The following is a 23,021-nucleotide window of genomic DNA, read 5'->3' on the forward strand; positions in this document are numbered from 1 at the left end:
TTATTCGTTGCAGGAGCATTGTGTTGAAAGCAAACGTAGATGAGAAAGTGTCTTGGCCAAACACCTGCTAGAAGGTTGATAAGGCAGTTGTCCCAAGACGAGTCCATGTCTCACAGCAGTGAGAAAGGATGCCAGCATGGCAAGTTGTGCCATGTGTTCAGAGTCTTTCAATAGCAGGGAGGAGAAAAAAAAAAAAAAAAAGGGAAAAGGGACTCTAGGACAGCAGTTCCACACTATAAACAAGACATAGGCTTCAAAGGAAACACTTCAGAAGCCGTCAGGATTATGGACTGGGAAGGACTGGGAGCCCTAGAGCAGCAGTTTCCAGCTTGGTAGCACAGGGTCAGCTCCCCACCCCCAGTGGGAAATGGGGGGGGGGAAAAGCGCAGAAGGAAAAAAAAAAAAAAGAGAGACAGCAATATATGGGAACAAAAAACAAAAAACAAAAAAAAACACAACACTTTGTCTGTTCACAGGCTAGACACTTACTCTTACGACCCATTAAAGAAGATACCAGTACAGGGTTAATAGCTTTCTGCAGACAATACAGAACGGCACAGCCACTGTTCGTTGTACAAATGCAAAACCTGCGACAAGGCTCTGGGCTGCTAGCAAGGAGACTAGTTCCTTTTCTCAACTGCCATTACCATGGGCAGGCAATTCCTTTATTTCCCTTCCCCTCCAAAACCCGCTCTATTAAAACGGGGACACTACTTCCCTACTCAAAACAATTTCTACGCATGCAGAGAGCAGCTGGAGGAAGGGCTTGAAGTCAGAACCCAGCTTATTTTACAGCAAGCCTAGATTTTGCATGGACAAGATCTCGATGTGGACCTACAAGTACCGCTTAGCCAGCACACTTTTTATGCAACACTTCCTTCAGGAGCAAAGTGGCCAACGTCTGATTTCTCCTGATAATATTGTGAAGTGATGCATGCAGTAACGCTTAAGGTAGGTTTGTTCCCTCAAGTATACACTACCAGCCCAAATTTGTTTTAATTAGCTACTAGCTTCTTTCGGCCAAACTCTTCCTGGATATTTAATTAGTAAATCAACAGGGTTGTACATAGCTGTCTTAGTATTTGGGGATTTGCTGCCATGTGCTGTCCTGTACTTATAAACAGCATCTAGTCTCCTCCTTGGAGAAGAACTCTATTAACAGTTACTCTCTTTTGGGTTAGCCCAACTGGGTGCCGCCAGTTAGTGTAGCACTGGTCTGTAGCTTCAGCACTAGAGTTTAAAATTACCTTAAAACAACAACCAGTAGCTTGGCTACAAGCAGGCAACTGTGGCACAATTTTGAAGGGTGCAGTAGCAGCAGCACTTCCTTGTTACATCTCTGAAAGCAGCTATTGTAGGGGGAGAGGGGAGACAAGAGTTTCAGACACATTGCTAACATGCCTACTGACAGGTTTACAGCCAAATCAGATGCATTTCAGAGGTGACGTGTTTGGCTTTCATCCTCCAACTTTAGGAGTTTTTACCCTAATGCTTCTTGGAGAATATTCCAAGCCTCTCAAAGCAAAGATGCCATCAACAGGCAGGCAGTTATTTCAGGTAGAGGGCCGCTTACTGAGTTTTTGGGACACCATCGAGGGCCGCATGACAGGCAGCCGGGGCAGATAAATATCCATTTTCTAAAGTTTTAGGGGCCCCACAGGCCAGATAGAATGGCCTGGCGGGCCGCGTTTTGCCCACCCCTGCTGGCATAAACAGAGGCATTGCTACCCTCTATTGAAGCATACTTTTCTTCTTTAAAATTGACAAAAAAGGACAACTTTATGTGGTCCTCCCTCCCCACCACCTGCTTTGAGTTTTCTAGTAGATGAGGAGGGTTATTTCAACATCCACACATTCATTAATGCATCTTGCACACATGCACAGTGTATGGTGGAGCAGGACTGAATATGGGGCAAGGCAGGAAGGAGGGGTGGAAGAGAGAGACCAGAACAGAGAGTCGCCACACACATTATTAATGTTGACAGCTCGAACACAACTGTCAAAATTTGATGGAACAGTTTTGTTTCAAAGCACTTATCAACCTGCACACGTCTGTAGTAACGGCAAATTTACATGTATGAACTGATTTAATCCACATCTTTAAGAATAGCACCCATGTCATGTCCCAATTTCATATAGTAGCCTGAAATTAAGTAATTGAGGTCATTAAAAAAGAGATCCTCTCGTCAACATACCCAAGCAAAAACCAAGTTACAGAGCTTACCCTTTGGGAATTTAGTCTTTCCAAGTTAGGGCAGTACTCAGTAAGTTACCTACCAGGGGCACGTCTACATGAAATGCTTAATGCACAGAAGACCAAATCTACTGCACATTATGGCAGCAGGCAAAACCCATGCCAATGCACAGTAGATTTAGTCTAATATGCATTAACATCACTATAAAAAAAAAAAAAGGCATCCATATATGCTAATGTACAGTAGTGCCAGTTACAGCACATTAAAATTGGTACTTATTGCAGGTGCTAAATTTAATGCAGTGTAATTACCGTGCATTAATTAATGTTAAGACACACCCAGTCATCGTTAAGAGTAATCCACTGCCTTTTATTCAATTAAAAGGAAGTGATTTAGATATTGTGTTTTTTGGAACAATGCATCACATTCTGGGTCACACTTGTACAATCGTATTAGAGTCAGAGGCCTCTCACAGGCATCACTAAGGGCACACTTCTCCAGTTGCCTTAGGCGGTTAATTATGAACACCAACCCAAGTCAGACTGCAGTATTAATAGTAAATAAAGTGGAAAAAAATGACAGTAGGACTAAATTTAGTCCTCCTACATTACAGATTTTACTTTTAATAAATACCAAAATCTATTGAAATAAATGGATGTTTGATCCCTGAATACCCAAAACCTTCACTAACTGTCGCTCTAAAGATACATTGAGAGGTTTCAGCACCTTTGCTGCTCAGACTTCATTCCTACTGACATATATTGGAGCCATGCCTATAGAAGGAATAGATATAGGACATTTTCTCCATGTCCTACTTTCACTACTTATTTCTTTGGGCTAGACTTCAGTTGCAGGATCCATGTAGGCTACTTCACTCTGGCTTCCAATAAAGAGTTGCTAAGTCTGCAGCTGCCTTAACGGGATCAAGAGGGAAAAAGACCAGTTTTGAAGTGCTCCAGATCAAAAGATTATTCTAAACCACTACTTATATTGTTTCCAGGGTAGGAGTAGGAAAATAGATTAAGCTGTTGGTTCAAGGAGCCACTGTTTCATATAAAAATAAATCAGGTATGGCAAGCTAGTGCTGATGCCAAGGCAGCTCTACTAGTCTAAGCCTCCACCAACTCCACCCCAGACTCTTAGCTAGGAGACTCAGACAGATTCTCCTTGGGGACAGAGGTATGTCCAGGCAGAGGTTAACTTTTAGCCCAATGCTGAGGCCCTGGGCCAGAGATGAGAGCACTAACGATCCCAGGAGTCATTAAAATATCCCTCAAGTGCATACCTGACAACAGTAAACTCTTCCACGCTGGTGAAAGCATACAGTCAGCTTACTTCAGGCATCATGCATGGAAGAGTTTCATCCCCAAGTAGTTTGGGTCTAGCAGAACCCATGTGTTCCCTACAACGCATCGGGTGTGTTGCATGGAAGCAGAATAAGTGTTCCTGCTCCCAGATCTCCCCCAACCCTGAACAAGGACTGCTCCCTGTCGTTCTGGAGGAAAAGTTTTGAGTCTCCTGCAAAACAATAAGCACTTCATTTTGTTCTAAAGTCAGCACAGAGAAACTGGAGGCCCATTTTGTCATTAGGGGACCTTTGTGGGGTTTTGACATCAGCAGCCTGACAAGCCTCCTGCTGCCTCCATGGTCTTCCTCCTCACCAGATACCTTATTCTCCCTACCACTTGCTCTTCAGAACAGTCAGTCATGATACTGAACCTATGCTAGAGTTAAAACCCCGCCAGCTATGTAGCAGTAGAATCAAAGCCTCTATGGGCACATGCCAAGCAACATTAGATGCAGTTATTATCTGTCAAGAATTAAAGGTCACAGGAAAGTCTTATGGAGATTCCTAGCAGGACAAGGATATGACCCTGCACAAGAGGTTGAGCACCTCGAAGTCCTACTGATTTTGACACGCTGTACATTTGGACTGCCAATCTCAGATAGCGGTCTTGTGCAATAAAGGTGTTAGACAGATAAAAGTACACTTGAGGTTGTCTGGACTGATCAATGGTCAGGGATATTGCTCACCAGAGTTGGAGTGCAAAGGCTTAGCTTTTATCAGCAGTATTATTACAGTTGTACCAGTTACAACAGCATTTACAGCAGTGCATGCTCCTTTGCAACTTTACTTCATTTTAAGTGCTTCCAAGGTTAAGAGAGTTGTACTCTAGATCTGGAAGCTTGCTTTAAATACTAGCAAGGTGTAGTTGGCTCTCCTTACAACACAGCGTGTTACCGACTTGTAACCATCCCACTGGTAGATACTGAATAAGTGGTGCAGGTCATACAATACCACATAAGCTACCAAAGGGAGTCTCTTCACCTTGAATTACAAGGGGTCAGAGGTAAGCATCTATGTACTTTTATTAAAATTTTAAAAGACAGTGAGAAACTTGTTAACAGAACAATTCCCTCACCCAGTAATCTCTTGGGCAACTTGAGCCTTCGTAGAATACCTCAAACAGGAATATCTTAAACTGTAAAACCATAGTCTCCGTTCATCTTGGATTGGCCATCATGTGGCAACACATATTTGTTCCCAGTATGAAGCCCAGTAATTCTGTTGCCTAGTATCAGGGTAGATTAATACTTAATAAAACAGCTACCTGTTACACAAGTTACTTTTCTCCATCCTACTACCACTTAAGCAGGAGAGACTTTCCATCATGAGATGCAGATTTGGTCCTATTAGGTTTCTAGTATCGGGGTGGTCATGGAAGTGTACCACCAAGGAGCTTGGCAGAATGAATACAAGACTAAGACTGAGGGAGCCATAGCAAGTAGGAGAGCAGTCATTTTGCTCACCGTCCGTTTCCTGGCTGTAAAGTGACTTCCACATGTGCTCCAACATGCCCCAGACCATGTGTATAGGCACCCTGCTACCGGATCAATTGCTTTTCCCTTGAAAGGCTAGAAGTGCTCAAAGTGCAGCAGTTAATAGAGAAGGGAAGCAGTTCCTCAGGCAAGGGGAGCTTAGCTAAGGACATTGCAGTTCACATCAGTATAATATTAGCCTAATGAAAGTAAGATATTTAAAACACTTGGTTATCTCCTTCCAGACCCTTTCCAAGAGTTTTTATACAGGAGTGTCATATTTAAGATCTTAAGTCATCCATGAGCCTACTCCCATAAGAGGCTTAAGTTACTCGTCACAGATCTTTGTACTTATGCTTAGACTCTTCTTTGCAGAGTAGACGTCCTTTGAATATCATCATTAAGAGTCCTGTAAACAGCTAGGGGTAGGGGAGGTCAATGCCACCCTAGCCTTAGGAAGGGTGTGAATGCCACTTTTTTTTTTTTTCCCCTTTTACTCAGAATTTTAATGTCTAGCCTTAAGTAGTTGAGATAGCTCTTGCTGTACAAGTGGGTGCCAAGCAAGACATCTTTGACTTTATATCTTTGGGGTGTTAGACTTCAGAGTGCTAGAATGGTGGAGAAGGTTACAATGCAGATATCTTAAAGATAAGTAAAGCAGAGTACCAAGAAGCTTAGTGTTGGAGGCTATGTAGAGTGAAACAGTTTCAGGCTGAGAAATTAAGTTACCTGACTTTGAACCATATACCGTCAGTAGGAAGCTAGATTGCATTCCTTTAAACTTCTTTTTACTATGAAAGTTTACTAGTATGAAAATTCAGGTAGTAACTCATATTAGTTGAAACAAGTTTAGCAAGTTTTTAGGTACCTGGAGTTCTTAAAGAGTTTGTGCACAAGTCCATATTTCCTGAGCTTGTTAACATTATATAATTGCCTGCAACATACAGCAGTACATTCCTAAATACTGTAGTATCATCGTAAGTCTTTAGACAAGAATAGCAAAGGTTGGAGCGTTATAGTTACTGATTTTTTTTTTTATTTGTTTTAAAGTCTTCAAGTAACAGATATGTGGGAATTGTAGGAGGTTTTGTGAATGAATGTAAGACTCGAGAGAGTAATAGAGTACCTCATTTATAGACATAGAAGGATTCCATAAACATAACAGCTATTAGACTTGCAAGGCTTTGGTGCAACAAGCTGTTTTATTTAACTTTTTCCAATATGTTAGGATTTAATCTTATAAGCATAACACTTAAGAGCTCAGATTTAACAGCATAAGATAGCTATACATCTGTGGGTTTTTATTTGGGGGGGAGGGAAGGTGAAGTACCCTTAGAGCTAATTATATACACACACAGCTATTATAAGTGACAATAACCAATCACATTCTCATTAACAGAGAAAGCAAAGCATTGCTTACAAAAAAAAAAGCAAAGACCTAGACCCAACTCTCATTAAAAAACCACATAATGCCTTTATTGAACAAAACCACTTACCACAAAACCACTCACCTTAAGACTACAGTTAGCTGTCTGACCCAAGTTTAAATAATAATCAATCAGAAAAGTATTCTGGGAAAGGATCTCATAAAAGGTTGAACCTGGAAGGGAGGAGTTTAATAGCCATTAGGTAATTGCAGGAGCATTTCCTAGGGAGGAGACTGAATTTACACAGTTCAGAAGCACTAGGTGACTAATTCACTGTTTTGTTTTGTTTTTTAATGCTTTGGGTATTTGCTAGTTAAAGTTTTTTTTTCCCTCTAGTACTATTTTTCATTGACAACACCTGTTATACATTTTGAGCCTTAATTTTCTGTGTTTAAAGCTTGTTTTCCTTGTCAGACATTATCAATACAACCAAATGATAGCCTGGCAGGAAAAAGAAAACTACTTCTATTGAAGCATTCTTAGCTTAGTGTTACACTGGAAGGCAGTAGCCCTAAGCATTATCTCCCTCTCTTCCCATCTATGCTGCTGAGACTCCAGGGAAAGCTTCTTTAATTTGGAGACTTGTGTCCTTGGTGTGCTTAAAAGCAGCTGCTGGGAGCACTTCAATGGGACTTCACTACTGCATTTCTGGGTCTGGCCCATATGAACAGGAACAGAGATGTTAGGTGTGGTTGGGAGCACTTCTCCCTGAACATGGCATAGTAACATCCTGGGGAATTACGAGCATGTACTCTAATTACCAGTACAGGTGGAAGCCTGTGTCCCTTATTGTTATAGCAGTCTGTACTTGCTCTGTGCGGGCTGTTCTTCTGTGATCACCGTTTCCTGGAGGTGAGAGAACCCATTTCCCCCAGGCTCTTCAACCAAATTATTAATAGCTTGCCCCTACACTCCACTGCAAAGTGCTCTCCTGCTTTTTAGGAGCTGTGCACTTTTGAACCTTTGATCTAGCACAGCACAATAACTGTTACTGAGGGGTGGGTGGAGGTGACCCAAGTGCTGCTTTCGTGGGTGGGGCACAGTAATAGTTGCTGTCATCAGCAGTATGGCAGGCAGGGTTGCCTTGGGCATTGCAGCTGCCCTACTATGCCTGTGGCAAGACGCCCTCTTCCCCGGGACAAATTCTGTGTCTTCAAAGTGAAAAGTTGGGCCCCGTTATCTTCCCAGTGTTACACCTACCCTTTAAGTTATGGATGCCCGTTTGTTTACTGCAGCCACAAGATGGGTGGGCAGAGGGCCGTTTACTGAGTTTTGGCAAGCCATCAAGGGCTGCATGATGGGAGGCCAGGGACAGAAATATTAATTTTCTAATTTTTTTAGGGACCCCGTGGACCAGATAGAATGGCCTGGCAGGCCGCATCTGGCCCATGGGCCGCATTTTGCCCGCCTCTGTGTTACAGCAGTGGATTCACAAGAGAAAATATACCCCAGTATAGAAATCCTTGTGTTTCGCTGCCTATTCAGCCATGCTCTTAATAAAATGATCAAGTCTCATAATGCTTCAGTCACACAGCCACATAAGGCAGTGGACAGATCTCGTTTTGAAGTGCTTCAACTGCTGTTCAAGTGAGCTGTACAAATGTACACGTACATTTGAAGCACTCCAGAATAGTATCTGTTTGAATGTGGCACTATTTTAAAACACTTTGCTGCTCCTTGCGCATGTGTGTGGTATGACAGGGATGGCTAGGTCCTCCTGTATCCCATAGTGCTTCCCCCCCACAAATCACCCACGCACATACATGGAGAGGGAAAGGGAGTGGAGCAGAGTGGAGTCCCCGTCTTGTAGCCGCAGTCAAGTAGGTCTCCACTGCAAGCTGCTTGTATCCCTCCTCCTCCAAATACTGGGATTGGTGATACCAGCAGGTCCCAAAGGCCTGGGGCTTCTGGCTCTTGGGGGCATTCCTAGGATAGTGCTGTAGACCCCATATTCTCACCGTCCCACTACAACACCCCACCGCTGGAGCCAGGGCCTGGATTCGGACTCTCTGCTTGGCCAGTCCTTGTGTATCCCTTTGGGTCCACTGGGGGCAGGGGAAGGGGAAGAGGGTAGTTTCTAGTCTTCTGGCTCTGGCCAGGGGAGGCAACGCTCAGGGCGAGCAGAGGCAAGCAGCAGACCAGTTTGCTTTGCTCCCCTGCCCTTTGAGGCGAGAGGGGAGGAGGGTTGGGAGCTGCAGGGCCCTCCTAGCAGTCCCTGGACAGAAACCATGCTGCTGCAGGCAGCTGTAGAGATTTTGAAGTGCTTTGGCCAGGGAGAGTGCGACAGGGCCGAAGGTATGTCTGGTGGCTCATAATGCTAGCTTTCGAAACGGCGTCAGTCCTGTTATGCTTGGAAATGTTTCAGATGTGATATCTCTCTGCCCTAAGAAGTGGCCTGTGCATTGCAGGCTTGTGTGTCTTCTTACATCAACCTGCTAGATAAGTGATTCTCAACACGGGTGATGCCAGATCTTTGCAAGGTGCTGAGCAATGTGAGGAGATAAGCAGATAAGCTAAGCCGCGCTGAGGCTTGTCTCAGCCTGAACGGTCTCTACCCCTACTAAGGAGATTGGACAGACACCTGGCTGGGGTCATCTGACCCCAGTGCTCTTTCCTGCCCAGGGCAGGGGGTTGGACTCCATGGTCTAATAGGTCCCTTCCAACCCTAATAACTATGATTCTTGTTAGCAAAAGGCGGTAAGCCCTGTAATATAAAATTACTGGAAAGCAGGTGCTGCTCCAGTCACAGAAGTTATGGATCCAAAAAGGTTGAGAACCACTGTTCTAGATTACAAACCAAAAAAATACATTGGGCCACTTTCAGCCATCCCTCAGAATGCCTAAGTGATCAATAAAAGCAGCACAAGCCCTATTGTCTGAACTTGAAAAATCCGTGTAAGAGCGCAAAGTGGGTCAGAGACACGGACACAAACCTTGGCCTTTCACGCTTTCAATCGGGTGAATAAAATACATACTTGTGTCCTTTACAGCTGCGTGCCAGCCTTTAAAATCAGCAACGTGCACTGTGTGCATTAGGAGAACAGCTGTCTAACAGACTGTCATCACCAGAAGGGAGGGGTTCATGCGAGGAAGGAAGCATGACTAGGACCAATGTTTATGCTAAGAAACTTAAGGACACAGAGCTCTAGAAATTCAAGCAGTGGGTTAAGGGTTGCTGCATTATCTACTTAACAAAAGCAAATAAGCCAGCAGGAAGTGCTTGCTCAGTCTGTAGTTCTCTGTCAAAGTTGTTGGCACGTGAATGTTTGTACCTGGCGTGGGGCTTATCCTAAATTTTCATAGTGACACACGTGTGGAACTGGCTGAGGCCCAATACTATTGGAAACCAGGAGTCCTTCACAAATTTGAATTCCCAATTTGGCGAAAAGCTACTTATTGCTGATATAAAATCTTTCCTTGCGTATTTTCATTTTTAAGCCAAATTGGGTATTCTCTCTCTGCAATACTGGTGCCTACATGGGCAGAAACAGAACTGCTTTGTTTCACTGTTGATTCCAGATAATTTCATTTCTTCAAGACGGCAAGGTAAATGAGGCCATGGGCTAGACTTGTTTGGAAGATGAATGTTTTCTTCCCCATTTACCTCTGACCTACTTGTTGATTTGGGGTAAACCACTTTCTCTAACTCAGCTTCCCAGCCTGGCAGATGAGCAAAATTATACTTCTGTGTCCTTTGTCAAACTCTTGACATCGTGATGTATGAAAGTACATGCTATAGGAAGCTACGTGCTTACAATCTCTTCCTGCCGCTCTTGTCACTGACCCTATGGTTTTGCGCATGACCATATATTCTCTCAAAAATGCTTTTTCTAATGAAGTTGGAGCTATGACTTTGTTTCCGTGTATGTTTATGATATAAATCCTAGTGTGATAGAAATCCTAGTGTGGGAGATTAGGGAATTGTAACAAATGCTGCTGTTTTTATTACATGATTTAGCCAGATATATTTATCTGTCACTGCACTTAAAAATCTTGCAGTCCTGAACGCTTGTGCATCTACAGCAGAGGTGGGCAAAATGCGGCCCGGGGGCCAGATGTGGCCCATCAGGCCATTCTAGCCACCCCATGGTGCCCCTAAAAAATTGAAGAAATTAATATTAATCTGCCCCGGCAGCCCTCGATGGCTTGCCGAAACTCAGTAAGCGGCCCTCCACCCCAAAAAATTGCCCACCCCAATCTACAGCAAAAGCAACAGGGGTTGTATTATAAGCAGTATTGAGTTGAAGCTGAATTTGAATGGGAGCACATTATGCACTTCAGAACAGATGTAAGAATCAAACAGCTGGGAGAATGGCTTTCACACAGATTGGAATCAGGCTTCTTATTCAAGCAGGCTCGTTTTATAGCTCTCCCTCAAGCTTAGTTTTAACTGCTATAAGTTTAAGCACACGATCAGAGGCTGAGCTATTGCTTTTAGTGACATATACTGCAGGCTATTGAAATACTTCCCTACAGGAATGGCAAGCTAGTTCTTTTAAATCCCTATGTTCCAAAGAAGAAAGAGAATATTGCAAAGCTTACCTTACTTCCCACTAGAAGGTGATGGGCTGTGGGTCAATGTTTATATCCTTTTGGCTTCCCGTGCAGCTCGTAGTGAACGTTCAAGACTTGTTTTCACAGGCACGGCATGTGACAGGACTGCTGCTTAAACCATCAGTTGTGCTGTTTTAATAAACTGGGCTCCAGTGCACGGAGGTAACCTTTGCACCTACATTGCAACAGGCTCAAAGGTAAAAAAAAAATATACCTAATCAATATGAAGAGTAACTTCGACTGGCTAGAAATGTCAATGCAGCAAAAGCTTCAACGTCGGGTGCTTATGCAATGGCTGTACAAAGGAAAAGAACTCTTTATAAAATTAACACCAGCCCAGAGAAAGCTGCACGCTTAGAGTTTCATTAGGGCTCTCCTTTGTCTTGAGGGCTTGGGATATTTTATCTGGAAGACTTCATTGAGACTGGGTCCTCTTATACCGCACTTGTAACGGGGTGCCAGATTATAATGGCCTTTCCGTTACAATGAAGTGAGGGAGAGGCATAAGCATGGTGGGCATATATTGCTCTGAGCTTTGCAGAGGGGAAGGCCTCCTCTGGAGCGGAGCCTGTGCGTTACTGTTATCAGGAGAGGTAATGTCAGTCCTCTCTGGCCTCCATTCTTCGTCCCCTCCAGTCGAGATTTTGGGGAAGTGGAGGAGGCCTGGCTGCAGTGAGAAGCTTAGGACCAGCAGCTCCATGGATAATTTTATCCAGATGCGTGAGGGGACCACTTTTGTCACTGGCTTATAGTGTAAAGGATGGGTGGTCCAATGGTTAGCACACTAGCCTGGGGCACAGGAGACTTGAATTCAGTTTCCTGTTTTGTCAGGATCCCTGTGTTGACCCTGAGTGAGTCACCTTGTCTCTGCCTGGTGCTCTTGGAACAGTGTGACCCATATCCTGAAGTTCTTGTTCAGGCACAGCTTCCTTTTGATCACTGATTTCAGCACTGACTTGGCAATAGCAATGTTATACGAGATAGTAAACTTCGGTTCTAGAGTAGTTTCAATGGGTCGAGGGTATTGGGTAGAGGGTAATGGAGGTCTTGTTGGCTCAGGCCTGATTTCAAGTCTGCTGCTGAAATCGGAGTTGTCACCCTATAACCATTTCTAAACCAAATTGATTAGTGACTACTAATCCTGTTGCACTTAGGGTCTTGGATAGCATTTCCTAAAACACCCATACAGATATGATAGTGGCTGCTCCTCACTTACATGTGGAGATGCAAGAGGCAAATGTATGTAGTCTACACTGTTGTGTGGTATTCAATGGGTGCACACAGGTCTGAATTGTCCAGATGTGCTGCGGTTAGATGTGGAAGAGCTCCTTAACTTCAGAGGAGTTATAGTGATCTAGCAAACTATTTGGAGTCTGAAGTTATCTTACACACTCCCCCCTATACCTCACTTCCATATAATGGAAAAAGCAATAGCAGGAGGACATCAGATAAAGCAAGCTGCCTATCCAATGCATACACATGCTCTTTACCTTAGACGTTGCATTTCCTTCTACACCCTGTTCAACTCTGGCATGCAAATGACTGCCCCTCTGTACATCCTTTAACGCCCAAATCAATACAAACCACTTTACTTTATCATCCTTACACTTACTCACACTTGTCTTATGGCAAACATACCCCATTGATTAGTTTCCTATTGAACAAGGCCATGGTGACCTAAGTAATTTGGAACTGTAAATTTGTCATCTCTTAATCATATAGGTTATGTCCTTACCTGATGAACTGTTTAGCTGAATTATTAACACAGATTTTTGTTTTCAGTTCCCGGTTTGTAAACAGGATGAAAAAAACCTGCCTGCAAACAACGGAAGACACTTGTGCTTTTATTCTACAATGCAGGGTCTTTTGTGTACACTATAACGTATACCTCGTTGTATCAGTGTGCCTTAGGCGGTGGTTGTATCCTCAGAACAAGCACTCAACTCTTATGCATGCAATATGAGACAGAAGATAGGCTAAACTCTTAATGCGTCTAATCCCTATTTTCAAAACTGACTCAAGTGCTTTGGAGGTGAGCTGGCTGGAAATCTGTTTATGAACACGCTGATGCGTCCAACCCAAAATGTTTTGAAAGAACACCTGTTTCAACAAACTCCTGAGAAACCACAGGGTTCGTCCAGACACACACGCATGTGCAGTTTGCAGCAACTTAAAACTTTTTGAGGCATCACAAGCTACACGTGGCACACATGCAACTGTTTGCTGTGCTGCAAATTTGTAGCATGGTGTCAAAAATTGACACTGAGAACTCCCAGTATAAACACAAAAAAAAAAACCTGCTAAAAAAATACAAACAGGGGATGGAGCAACTGGAGGCTAGGTCCTCCAAGAAGACATTTTGGCATGCATCTCCACTGCTTTAGGCATCCCCCAGCTCCTCCAATACCCCAGGAGCCGGGGAGAGCAGGGTATTGACGGTTTCCCTGAAGTGGGGCATTTTGCCATGCACACATGCAGGGGAGTGTTCAATGGCAAAAAGCAGCGATACAGAGCTGTGCTGCTATTTGTGCTGTAGCAAATGCATGCCCCCACATATAGGGACATGCCCATAGAGAGAAACCTGCATGATTTTATGCCACATTACCTGGATTCTGCAGTGTAAGCGGTCTTGAAATTAGTGACCTAAGGGCTGTCTGAGGCTTGAGAACCTGGAAAGCCTGGGAGCCCTGGCATTTGGGTCATGATTACCAGGCAGTCCAGTTATGCCAGCTGCCTGGGGCTAGAACCTCAAGTTCTCCAGGCTAGTTTAGTTTCTGGGCTGTCTGATTGCTGGGCGAGTTATTTTTTTTAAATATCATGGTGGGAAGGAAATTCAGTTTCCCAGCTAGCTCTACTTAGGAGTCCATGCCTCATTGCGAATCAGTGGGACTCAGACGCTGAAAGGTCCAGAGCAGCTTTAACAATAGGACAAAGGTTGTAAAGTCAATAAAGCCCTTTTGAAAATTTTACTCTGGGTCAGATGATGTCACCTTGGCCAAGGACAGACATTACACTTTTACCAGAATAAGCCATCAGAAACTGGTCTGTACCCATTAACAGAACAGAAGTTCGGAGCACAAAATTGCTCTATGCCCATAACAGAACAGAAGTTGGGTGCACACAGATTGTTTTAAAAATGGCAGAACCTAGCCTAAGATTTGCTGTCCCGCACCAAATGGCGAATGCGTATTCTGTTCACTTCCGATCAAAACTATACCGCTTACAGAAAACCACATAATTTAGATCAATTCCTCCTTGGGCTTTTTGAATGACTGCACCTACCCCTTGGGACTGTATTCTGTGAGCTGAACTTTAAATTTGCAAGCATCTAGCTTCTGTCATATGATTAGAAAGGCAAAAGCCACTTAATGATCATTTTGCCTGAATGCAAGTTCTACTTTCAAAACAGAAAGTTATGAAGTAAAAGAGAAGCAGCAATAAACCTAAATCAGATGACTGATTGATTAGAGATATGTCATCAGTAAACCTTTCAGTAAATATATCTTTGTGTTTTTTGAGAGGAATCTGTGGCGATCATGATATTTTAGAAATGTTTCTTCTTCAGTATTAATAGGGCTTTTTGCCATCTTCTTTTAACACATGCCCAAAGAAATGGGAGCATTGCTGAAGAAACTGCATATAAGGATCAAAATAAATGCATCTTCCATGGTTTTTTTCCAACTCTGGTATTGAAGATAGTATATGTATTTACTATGAATATGAATTATGAAAGAATTCATAATGATGGAGTGCCATCACATGCTGATCCAAAGCCACCTTGCGAGGCTGAGCTCAATTTAGAAAAACTCTATGGACCTCTAACACTATAATTAGAGCATATATGGCTGAAGCTTGATCACTGAAACAATGTATAAGAAAGTAGATTGCTTTAGCTGTTTCTTTAGTAGTCTTATGAAATCTCTGCAAATACAACTGGCTATTAAATGATTAAAAAACCCTAACCCTGTGTTGACTTAAGTGATAACGCTGCCTTTACAGCAATCATGATATAATACCGGTATTTCATAATTGTCATATCGCCACTACAACAAAGCCATCTCATAAAAAAGAACCACATGCAATTAAGTTGCCCACGTCAATTAGACTTTACACATTTGAATGTTTACAGGTGCATTGTGTGCATAAGTCCACCTTCTTAGCTGCATTGATACAACCTGGTTGATGACTAGCAATGCTGTCGTATAAAATTGGAGCGTCTCCTGTTGGATTGACCCTTTGTGTCCCCATGCTAACGTTGAGCATCTTCCATTGTCCTTGTATGGTATTCTCTTGAGGTCTTCTACTAAGAGTATCAATAAACCAGGCTAAGTGGCTTCAAACAAACAAGATGCAACAGCTCAAGTTGTCACTAGAGTTAAGTGAAGACTGGACAGCTGGGAACTGGCAGTAGCAGTGAATCATCAGGCAGGAACTGAAATGTCTCTGATATACTCCTCATCAGTAAAATTCTGGTCTTAATTCTACCAGTGTATCTGAAAAGTAACTCCTTTGACTTTAATCAGGAAATAGAGAACATTACTCTGGACTTTGAGTGATATAAATGATATCAGCATTTGTCTTCAAAAGACTAGATTTTCTGCCAAGTAAAATTATATTTTTTCTGGGATTTTGATAATCTTTGCTTAATCTTCATCAAACACAACTCATCCATATCACAAATCCAGCAAATATAACACTAACCGAGAGACAGCAAAGTGGCCATCAAGAACATGCTTGCCAGACTCAGTGAAAATGAAATTCTTCTATCCATTGCTTTATATCCCATTAGGAACAGCAGAAGAGCTGAAATAAGACTGGTGACACCTGAAAGCAGGCAGGCAAAGCTGCTGCCAGGAGCAATGTGTTCAGGTCCAATCTGCAGCAGTCAGGGAAGGTTGCACCAAGTTGCAAATGAGGATACCTCATGCCAACGTGGGAAGTCTCTGCTGAAACTTTGAAGGTAAGCAATCTTTGATTTCTTTTCTTTTTTGTTGTTGTTGTTGAGTGTTAACATGTGGCTTGACTGTGTTGCCTTGATTCCTCTTAAACTCACTCATCTACCGTCATCAGGAAAGGTGCTAAGTGCTGAAAGCTTCCATGTGAGGTGAAAACCCCTGGCATGCCCAGGAGGGATGGGTGTAACCAGATATGAAAGGGATCTTGGTCATTCACAACACACACTGAATATTAAAGTAGAAGCAAGTCTCTTCCAAGTGTAGACTTTGAGACCATTTGCTGATGATAAAAGGCCAGTGTTCAAAGGGAGCAATATCCATGTATGCAATATTTAGACGAGGAAGGTTTAAAGACCATCTGGAGTGTTTCAAGATGTTATCATATCACTGTAAATTTTGTGATAGTCACTTCTGTCCAAGTATCTTGCAGCAAGCTCATTATAATAGAGATGTCGACATCCCTACATTAGCTTAGCCTAAGTAAAACAAATCTAGCTTTGAATTTTAGATTCAAATCTGGATCCAAAGACCTGGGTTGTTCAGATCTGGAAATTTTGTTTAGACCACTTAATTTTTAAGAATGGATCTCCCTTCTCTTTTAAACTGCTGCAAACTGGGAATAACTCTATTGGTACCAGTGAAGGTACAGCATCAAAAAAACGATGAGAAGGAAGTTGTGTCATAACTGCGAAACTTTATATATTCACTTAAATTATCTGCTTCTGCTGAATTTGGCAGAGTTTGAAAGCTCCAGAGCACTTAAAGGTGCCACAAACATTATCTTTATTCTGTCCTTGAGCCAAGCTCTTGACAGTAAATCCACTGGTGTTTTGCCTGAGTGAATTTAAGAAGTTCAGCATTTGACCTAACAAAAGGCGCAAGGGCTTAGTACTTGCTGGGATTTACTTCAATAACTTTATTCACAGCTGCTGATTTAAAAAAAAAATAAAAAAGCTTTGGAGCAGATCCTAGACCCTTAGTAAATGATGTCTGGGTTGAAACAGTGAGGATTGCTTTCAAAAGCTTGTGAGATTACTGTCACAGGATCATGCAATGAGAACTTGATTTCTTAACTTAATATTTGACTTTACTATCCACACCTAAGCACCGGAAATAAAAATTCCCCTGTTTTCAAAGGTACTAGAAGGAACAAATCCCACCGAAGTTGCTCTTCTTATAAAGCCTAAATGTGGATTTAGAAGCTGAATATGTAGGCAGGTAGGTTTTATAAAGTTATTTAATTAATACTTACGAATTATTCAGGCTTTGTTCTCATGAAGTAATCACAAAGGAAGAGAGCAGCTAAGTACAGTTTTCTAGAGATGAAATAACCGGACTTCTCATAAAGGAACACTTTTGTTGGATCAAAATATCTGTATTTAACAATGCTAAGCACATGCTGCAGCCCAGGAATATATTGCAAAAAGAAAAAGGCTGATTTCCAATTTATGGGACTGGTGCTCCTTAATGCTGATGACCTGTAACCTATATTGCATGCTTATTAGGAGCTGATTGTAGAAAGTGTTTGAAATGGCATAGTTCCCATAGAATATGTTATTCCTGTTGCTTCTTGTGACCTGCTAGCTCCTACTACAGCACTGTTTAAATAAGCATGCTGCAATTATTTAGAGAGTATAAACTTAATGCAGCCTTTATTCATGCTCTCAACCAGGTGATCAAACTGGCTGACAGTAGGGATCATTCAATGCACATTTCAATCCAAAGTGCATTTCTGTTCTACACCTGCTTACATCAGGTCTGCATTGCTGCCCACACGTGGTCAGTCACGTTTGGTGTTGTGCACCTTCCATTTGTCTGATTAATGAACATATTTAAGTATAACTTTCCTACATACCTTTCGAGTTATGTTCTGGTTGTACAGTGCTACATGTTTTTCTATCAGCTATCCAGGTTATACCGATTCTGGCCATCCCAGGCTATTCTTGACCGGATTTCACGTGTTCTGATGCACACTGGTGTTTTCCACAGACCTTGCAGATTTTAGCTCTTACTGATCTTGACCTGTCTTATGGCCTAAAGTTATAATCTGCCTGATTAATACAGTGAACATGCGAGTTATTGCTGAATTTATGTGCGATATGATCATCTGCATGCATGTAGCTGTTGCCAGAACAGATCACTATCAAAGAGCTTACAGTATCTCAAAGTTCTCCAATTCCACTGGAATTCATCAGCTTGATTTTCCAACGACCTGCTTGCTACCAGGTGAAGTAGAGGTGTTGGACCGCCACACAATTTAGGGGTAAGTTAACTGATTTTAGTGTACTTTGCTGATGGAATGAGTTTGCCTCTATTATCATTAATATATTTTATGAGTTGGTGGAGGTTGGAGTTACAAAGAATGGCGAAAAGGAATTGCCATGAGACTACCAGCCCTTATGTGTGCATACTGAACTTTACCTGCATGAGTGGTTTCACAGAAATCAAAGAGATTACCAATGTGCTTGAAGTCAAGCATATGCATAAGTGGTGAAGCCCTGCATTTCCAGGAAAATTGTGGTTCTGGTGAGCAGGGATTTGTGGGGAGGAAATCAGGTTGCTTTGGATAGAAAAGAAATATAAGAAAATACATCGCATTTGCTGAGAAACCTGGGGGTATCCTTAGGGTATTTATTGTATCTTGTAGTTTTAACTGGAAATCGTCTTTTTATATTTTATTGATTGTTTTGGGTAAAGCTCATCTTTGCTAATACACATAGCTCATAAAGTTGTGCAACACTAGGGCCAATGATCAGAGTAATAGAGGCTGTGGATGTAGTTAAAAAAAAAAAAAAACTTGAAGGGATTAATAAGGTACTAAAACCTGTCCTGACTATTTCCTCAAAAGTCTTAAGGTCAGTTCCAGAACAGATATCTCTATGTAAATATAAGTTGCTCTATAAAAGCCAAAGACAGTTTCATTATGTGTGAGTATATCTGATTCCCTGCATTACCCAAGGGTGTTGTTTCCTGACAAAGGTCACTTGTGTATTAAAACAGGGTATAATGCAACTCCAGTGCAGCAAAATAAAAATCAAGTCCCAAGTTTGTGACTAAGGTCAAATGACTGATACAGTGCTGTGCAGAATTCGTAAAATAAACCTGTATAAGGGGGCTGGACTCGACGATCTCCCGAGGTCCCTTCCAGCCCTAATGTCTATGAAATAAGCGGAATTTAATTTAGGTACAGATATTTGAGGAGGTTAGATCATGTTAAAAACAGCCACACGATCTAACTTAGTTCACCCAGGTGCAGATCTTATGCCTAGATTGACCTAACTAAGGATGAGAGTGAAAGCTGTGCAAAAGTTCAGGAAGACTAGATCAGTCTGAAAATGGCCAACCTGATCTAAGTTAAACATACCCCCAAGTTAGGCTAATTTAAGGTACATACAGGTTAGGGAGGGGTTACATCTAACTTACCATATTTAGTCAAATAGAAGATGACCTGGATTATAAGACAACCCCCTCCCCCCATAATTAGATTCTGTATATGGAAAATGTATAAATGCATTATAATTTTCCAGGTATAGAATCTAATTATTGGAAGTATAGTTTGAATTTGTCCCCCTCCCAGCGCTACTGCAGGGAAAATATATCTGAGGAGTCAGTTAGCCCTTAGTTTTCTGCTTCCTCCCAACTTTTTCCCTTGGCAGCCCCTTCCTCTTTACTGTCAGACCCTGCTTTCCCTGAGCACATGGAAATGAGGAGCAAATTTGAAAACAACAACCTTGAAATTAAACACGGCTGTAGCAATTCATATGTAATACCCATGCATTTTGTTTATCCAGAATTGATGCACGTTACCTTTTTTTTGTTTAGTTTTGTTTTTTGAAACTGCAGCAAGTTTTAGCACAGATACTCCATAAACACACTTTTGAACAGTGTTTTGCCACCTACTTATATGCATATAAGCTCAGCACTGCTCAGTGTGCCCCCCCAGATGGACAACCCCATCCCTCCACAGACCAGCCTGCAACCTGCTTCCAATGATGGGAGCTGATGGAAGTTAGTTGGGGTAGAGAGTGGGGCAGGATGGTAGGTTCACCTCAGGGGCTGTTCATCTAGAAGTGTGTGTTGTGGGGGAGGTTGTGGACTAAAAAATAACCCCTGGGGAGAGAGGCCCCCACAGACCTTGGGAACCCCCCCCCGATCCTCCCAGGCCCCCCATTAACCCTGCTTGCCATACTGATCCTCCCCAATCCCTCCCGCAGACTCCACTTTCTCCTCCAAACCTGCTGACTGCCCCCTTGCAGACTCTGTTAGCCTCCAATCCCCTCTATGCCCCCCCTTTCTCCTGCCATCCAAATTTATCTTAGATCAAGTAGTCATTTTTAACTTGATCTAACCTCCCCAAGAGTGCAGAAGATACAATACACATCAGAATTACAGAACCACAGAAAGTGAGGGTTGGAAGGGACCTCAGGAGGTCACATGTAGTTCAATTCCCTGCTCAAAGCAACACCATCCCCAACTAGATCATCCCAGCCAAGGCTTTGCCAATCTGGGCCTTAAAAACCTCCAAGGATGGACATTTCCTAACCTTTCTAGGTAACCAATTCCAGTGCTTCACCAACCTCCTAGTAAGAAAGTTTTTCCTAATATCCAACCTAAACTTCCCTTGCTGCAACTTCAGCCCATTGCTCCTTGTCCTGTTGTCTGCTACCGCTGAGAACAGCCCACTCCATCCTCTTTGCAACCCCCCTGCAGGAAGTTGAAGGCTGCTATTCAATCCCCTCTCAGTCTTCTCTTCTGCAGACTAAATAAGACTATAGTTCCCCTATCTTTTCTCAGAAATCATGTGCCCCAGCCTCCTAACCATTTTTGTTACCTTCTGATGGACTCTCTCCAATTTGTCCACATCCTTTCTATAGTGGTGCTTTCTATAGTTTGCCTATACTTTCTATTCACTGCTGAAGCAAAGCAACACAGTACTCCAGATGTGAAAATTCACCAGTGCAGAATAGAGGGGAATAATCACTTCCCTCAATCTGCTGGCAGCGCTCCCATTAATGCAGCCCAGGATGCCATTAGCCTTCTCAGCAACAAGGGCACTCTGTTGACTCGTATCCAGCTTACTATCCACTGTAACCCCCAGGTCCTTTTCTGCTGAGCTGCTGCTTAGCCAATTGGTCCCCAGCCTGTACCGGTGCATGGGACTGTTCTGTCCTATGTGCAGGACTTTGCACTTGTCCTTGTTGAACTTCATGAAATTTCTTTTGGTCCAGTCCTCCAATTTGCCTAGGTCTCTCTGAATCCTAGGTCTCCCCTATCCTAGCATATCTACTACACCCCCAGGTTGGTGTCATGGCACACTTGTTTAGAGTACAGCCCATCTCATCTTCTAGATCATTAATTTAGATATTGAACAAAACTGGCTCCAGGACTGACCCCTGGGGCACTCTACTTGATACCAGCTGCCAACTAGACATTGAACCACTGAGCCAGCTTTCTGTCCACCTTACAGTTCATTCATCCAACCCATACTTCCTTAGGTGGCCTGCAAGGTTGTGGGAAACTGTATCAAAAGCCTTGCTGAAGTCAAGGTAGATCGTGTCCACTGTGTTCCTAGCATCCACAGAGCCAGTTACCTCATCACAGAAGGCAATCAGGTTGGTCAGGCATGACTTGCCCTTGGTAAATCCATGCTTACTGTTCCTAATTGCTTTCTTCTCCTCCAAGTGCTTAGAAATGGATTCCTTGAGGACCTGCTCCATGGTCTTTCCAGGGACTGATGTGAGGTGACTGGTCTGTAGTTCTCTGGATCCTCCTTTTTTCATGTCTTAAAGATGGGCACTATATTTGCCCTTTTCCAATCATCTGGGACCTCCCCTGACGGCCATGAGTTTTGAAAGATAATGGCCAGCGGCTCTGCAGTCACATCAGCCAACTCTCTCAGCACCCTGCTTGTATGTAAGCAAGAAAGCAACTCATTCAGTCCAGATATTTAGTGACCTTTGAGCACTTGTGAGTCACTTAAAAGTCACTTAAAAGCACTTGTGAGTCTCTTGTGAGTCACTTAGAAGTTTCACAGTCAAACACTAGAGATTGGTCCAAGTAGAAAACTTGGTAGCGGGATAATAGTTTTGTATCCTTTCCTAATAATAGCACAGTGCCCTCTGACATCAGGTGAGAGAGTAACGCCTACAGGTGCACTTGGAAAATCCTTCTGTCCCCAGATACAAGCACGCCTGTTCACTGGTGAAGCAGAGAGGCCTGAACTTCCCAACCACTTGAACTTTTTTGGAGACTGAACACCAGCCTTCACAGTAATCAACTAGACCCCGGTCCTCCATTGGGCATAAAATGAGTGTCCCCATCAAACTGTTCCCTCGCTAGTATGATGGTTGCTCCAATTGCAAAGGTGTCTCACCTATGTCAGCATGTCCAACCTTTGTGCTGTAGATAAATGCCTCACAGGATCACAGGCAGACAAGGTTCTTTGGGAGAATCTGATCTCTTTTATTAGACCATCCAGGAAGAGCACACACCAACTGCAAAGACTTCCTCAGCCTGATGAAAGGTTTTTAAACCTGAAAGCTTGCTAAGAAAATTTTTTTTCCAACTATTTAAGTTGCTGTAATGAAAGATTTCAGATTCACCCAAAGAGCCTTGTTCGCCTGTGTCCTTAGAGCAACACGGCTACAAACTACACTCTCAGCATCATGCACATTCATTCCTTAGGGCTGCTTGAAATATTCTGAGCATGCTGAAATTTTGTTCCCCCACACCCCAGTGGGAGTTGGAGAAGAGGGTAAAAATGTGAGAGAACTGTTTTCCCATTCCCCTTGCTCCCCCACTCCCCAAGCAACTCATTTCATTTCTAAACTGGGTTTATTACTTCTAGAGTGCCCAAAGGTGTGCTAGATATATTAAAACATATTAAATGGAATATACAGGGTCTCTGTCCCAAAGAGACATCTATTCATAACAAAGAAAGGGGAAGGAGCAAGACAGTAACAGTGAGCAGCGAGACATGCACACTCCTTGCTTTTTGCTTTTACTATTACTAACTTCCTTCTCTTACTTAGAAGATAGTATTATGCTCTATTAGACATACACATTTGTTT

General features: G+C 42.8%; 2 protein-coding genes across 2 annotated transcripts in view; one reads left to right on the forward strand and one right to left on the reverse strand.

Moving 5' to 3' along the window:
• The window catches only part of ACSL5 (acyl-CoA synthetase long chain family member 5), a 31,888-nt gene extending 20,804 nt beyond the window's left edge, over positions 1-11,084 (reverse strand). Inside the window, exons 1-2 of the mRNA XM_090056872.1 lie at positions 10,985-11,084; positions 6,527-6,615 (exon numbers count right to left, since the gene is read on the reverse strand). The gene's annotated coding sequence lies outside the window, so the exon portion shown is untranslated. The remainder of the gene's footprint in view (positions 1-6,526; positions 6,616-10,984) is intronic.
• Positions 11,085-17,006: 5,922 nt separating this feature from the next.
• The window catches only part of LOC149860120 (guanylate cyclase 2G-like), a 53,083-nt gene continuing 47,068 nt past the window's right edge, over positions 17,007-23,021 (forward strand). The window contains exons 1-2 of the mRNA XM_090058222.1: positions 17,007-17,169; positions 17,855-18,214. The gene's annotated coding sequence lies outside the window, so the exon portion shown is untranslated. The remainder of the gene's footprint in view (positions 17,170-17,854; positions 18,215-23,021) is intronic.

The sequence above is a fragment of the Crocodylus siamensis genome, chromosome 7 (genome assembly GCF_052110815.1).
Source record: "Crocodylus siamensis isolate JL-2025a chromosome 7, ASM5211081v1, whole genome shotgun sequence".
Lineage (NCBI taxonomy): Eukaryota > Metazoa > Chordata > Crocodylia > Crocodylidae > Crocodylus > Crocodylus siamensis.